Source organism: Corythoichthys intestinalis, chromosome 13, assembly GCF_030265065.1.
Source record: "Corythoichthys intestinalis isolate RoL2023-P3 chromosome 13, ASM3026506v1, whole genome shotgun sequence".
NCBI lineage: Eukaryota > Metazoa > Chordata > Actinopteri > Syngnathiformes > Syngnathidae > Corythoichthys > Corythoichthys intestinalis.
The window spans coordinates 7238399-7242977 of NC_080407.1; positions in this window are offsets into that span (position 1 = coordinate 7238399).

Here is a 4579-nt window from a genome sequence, read left to right on the forward strand (position 1 = left end):
GGGGGCGGTACCACGTTCTATTTTCCACCGGAAATACAGATTTACTTATGTTATGATGACGTCAGAGCAAGTTAGAAAATTCTCAGTTAAATCCAAGAACGTAGGTTTGCCACTGTAGGGACCAGGGGTGAAAGTGGTTAGAATTTCTTGCTGGAACTCCCTGACGTGAAGGTCACCATGGAGCCTGAAATTTTATTAATTTATTTATGTTTTTATATTTCTTTTCTTTTTTTTTCTTTTTTTCAAAACTAATGAAATGCAAAGAAAACTGTTTTGGTCAGTAATTTCTATAACACATACAAAAACAGATTTTCATTAAAAATTGTATTTTTTCAATGATTCGAGAAACAAAAACAGCAATAACTGACAACCTCCATCTCCTGATTTTTATTTTCCCCCCATTTCCTCACATATTAAATGCCAAATTTTAACTACTTAAGAACATAGGATGTACAGTCCCTGACAAAAATCTTGTCATCTATCCAGTTTGTAGAAACAATTGCTAATAACCTGAATTTAATTATTCAATTGGTTTCAGAAATGGCTCATATGAAAGCTAAGACCCTCCCAAATTACGTTGAATGTACAAAAATATATATGTTTCACTGAAAAAAGATTTATCATTTAATGAAGACATAAAGGTCAGATTTTGGCAAGACAAAAGTTTTTTCGCCTACAGAAAGGTAAAATTAGGGGTGTCAAACGATTAAAATTTTTAATCGAGTTAATTACAGCTTAAAAATTAATTAATCGAAATTAATCGCAATTCAAACCATCTATAAAATATGCCATATTTTTTCTGTAAATTATTGTTGGAATGGAAAGATGAGACAAGATTGATATATACATTCAACATACGGTACATAAGTACTGTATTTGTTTATTATAACAATAAATCAACAAGATGGCATTACCATTATTAATATTCTGTTAAAGCGATCCATGGATAGAAAGACCTGTAGTTCTTAAAAGATAAATGTTAGTACAAGTTATAGAAATTTTATATTAAAACCCCTCTTAATGTTTTCGTTTTATTAAAATTTGTAAAATTTTCAATCAAAAAATAAACTAGTTGATGCCAATAAATACTTAAACAATGCTCACGGGTGCTGAAGCCTATAAAATCAGTCGCACCCAAGCGCCAGCAGAGGGCGACAAAACTCCGAAAAACACAACAAGTACACATTTCACTGTGCTGACATTTTAATGTTTGAGCGGCGCATGTGCGTTAATTGCATCAAATATTTTAACGTGATTAAATAAAAAAAATAATTACCGCCCATTAACGCGATAATTTTGACAGCCCAAGTTAAAGGTGGCAAAAGGTGGATTTTTCAGATGAATCTTCCACTGAATTACACCACAGACGCCGCAAATATTGCAGGAGACCTACTGGAGCCCGCATGGGTTCGAGAGTCCCTCAGAAAACAGTGAAGTTTGGTGGTGGCAAAATCATGGTCTGGGGTTACACGGAAGGCAACATAAAGAGTCTGAAATATCAACAAATGTTACATTCCTAACCATAAAAAGGGACAAATTCTGCACCAGGATGGTGCTCCATGCCATACTTCAATCTCTACCTCAAAGTTCCACAAGGCAAAGAAGATCAAAATCCTCCAGGACTGGCCAGCCCAGTCACCAGACATGAACAGAATCAAATGTTCCAGTGAGATTTACAAAGATGACAGCCTGAGGAAGACATGAAAATTCCCTCATTCCTCGAGGATATGGGGCTGCATGTCAGGCAAGGGCACTGACGAGATGGCTATAGTTAAATCTTAAATAAATGCACATGTTAACATTGAAATTTTAGACAGCTTTCTTATCCCTTAAATTTAAATATGTTTGTCATTTTTCAAGATGACAATGCATCATGCCACAGAGCTAAAACTATTAAAGCATTCCTTGGAGAAAGACTCATCCAGTCAATGCCATGGCCTACAAATAGCCCAGATCTCAACCCTATTGAAAACCTGTGGTGGAAATTGAAAAAAATGGTCCGCAGCAAGGCTCCGACCTGCAAGGATGATCCGGCAACTGCAATCAGAGTTGTCACCAAATTGATGAAGGATAGTCATCAAGTCCATGTCCCAGAGACTGCAAGCTGTCATAAAAGCCAGAGGTGGTGCTACTAAATACTAAGGATGTGTTTTGATTATTTCTTTGTTTGTTTCTAATGATTCCATATTTTATTTCCTCAGAATGGAGTTATTCTATACTGTATATATTTCCCTACACTTGCTCTATAAAAGTAACATTTACTGACCACCACAATATTTTTTATTCATTTCTTTTAGTGTTTCTGAATGCTAAAGAGTTACACTTTTGAATTAATTCATTATTCCCCCCCCAAGCTCTTTATCGGAGTTTGTTCTACATGATAAAATGTCTGAGTGAGTGCTCGTCTGAGACTGGGGATTCCATACTTTTTGCTAGGGGTTGTATTGGAAGTTTTTTCAGCCAGCAGCAGCCACTGTAAGTAATGTAAAAAGACATCAATGTTGTGGCGGTGGGGAACACACCACTAATTATGCTACTGAAAGTCCCACCAGCATCAGAGTAATCATAACATTAACTGTGCGTAAACTTGCTAACTGGCAAAACTCAAGTAGGAATCTGCTTAGAGAGAAGTGTCCACCTGTATGTGTTTTCGACTGTTAAAAAATGTCTAAAAATGTCAATTATGATTACGCAATAAAATCATATCATTTACTTTATTTTCCAATGTGTTCTGAACCTATAGATCAATTTACACTCTTACAGCCACTTTCATACGTAAAATGCAGTTCAAAGTGCTTCACATTAAAATACATACAGTGCCTTGTGAAAGTATTCGGCCCCCTTGAATCTTGCAACCTTTCGCCACATTTCAGGCTTCAAACATAAAGATATGAAATTTAATTTTTTTGTCAAGAATCAACAACAAGTGGGACACAATCGTGAAGTGGAACAACATTTATTGGATAATTTAAACTTTTTTAACAAATAAAAAACTGAAAAGTGGGGCGTGCAATATTATTCGGCCGTTTACTTTCAGTGCAGCAAACTCACTCCAGAAGTTCAGTGAGGATCTCTGAATGATCCAATGTTGTCCTAAATGACCGATGATGATGATAAATAGAATCCACCTGTGTGTAATCAAGTCTCCGTATAAATGCACCTGCTCTGTGATAGTCTCAGGGTTCTGTTTAAAGTGCAGAGAGCATTATGAAAACCAAGGAACACACCAGGCAGGCCCGAGATACTGTTGTGGAGAAGTTTAAAGCCGGATTTGGATACAAAAAGATTTCCCAAGCTTTAAACATCTCAAGGAGCACTGTGCAAGCCATCATATTGAAATGGAAGGAGCATCAGACCACTGCAAATCTACCAAGACCCGGCCGTCCTCCCAAACTTTCTTCTCAAACAAGGAGAAAACTGATCAGAGATGCAGCCAAGAGGTCCATGACCACTCTGGATGAACTGCTGAGATCTACAGCTGAGGTGGGAGAGTCTGTCCATAGGACAACAATCAGTTGTACACTGCACAAATCTGGCCTTTATGGAAGAGTGGCAAGAGGAAAGCCATTTCTCAAAGATATCCATAAAAAGACTCGTTTAAAGTTTGCCACAAGCAACCTGGGAGACACACCAAACATGTGGAAGAAGGTGCTCTGGTCAGATGAAACCAAAATTGAACTTTTTGGCCACAATGCAAAACGATATGTTTGGCGTAAAAGCAACACAGCTCATCACCCTGAACACACCATCCCCACTGTCAAACATGGTGGTGGCAGCATCATGGTTTGGGCCTGCTTTTCTTCAGCAGGGACAGGGAAGATGGTTAAAATTGACGGGAAGATGGATGCAGCCAAATACAGGAACATTCTGGAAGAAAACCTGTCGGTATCTGCACAAGACCTGAGACTGGGACGGAGATTTATCTTCCAACAGGACAATGATCCAAAACATAAAGCCAAATCTACAATGGAATGGTTCAAAAATAAACGTATCCAGGTGTTAGAATGGCCAAGTCAAAGTCCAGACCTGAATCCAATCGAGAATCTGTGGAAAGAGCTGAAGACTGCTGTTCACAAACACTCTGCATCCAACCTCACTGTGCTCGAGCTGTTTTGCAAGGAAGAATGGGCAAGAATGCCAGTCTCTCGATCTGCAAAACTGATAGAAACATACCCCAAGCGACTTGCAGCTGCAATTGGAGCAAAAGGTGGCGCTACAAAATATTAACGCAAGGGGGCCGAATAATATTGCACGCCCCACTTTTCAGTTTTTTTTTTGTTAAAAAAGTTTAAATTATCCAATAAATTTTGTTCCACTTCACGATTGTGTCCCACTTGTTGATTCTTGACAAAAAATTAAAATTTTATATCTTTATGTTTGAAGCCTGAAATGTGGCGAAAGGTTGCAAGGTTCAAGCGGGCCGAATACTTTTGCAAGGCACTGTACTTACAGTCTGTGTACAATTGTACATTCACTACATTGGATGACCTGTAAACTTTTTTTCTCTGGACTAGTTGGGTGATTGTGTTAATGTAAAATGTAGTGTGCGCATAAAGATATATCAACTGAACACAGCGCT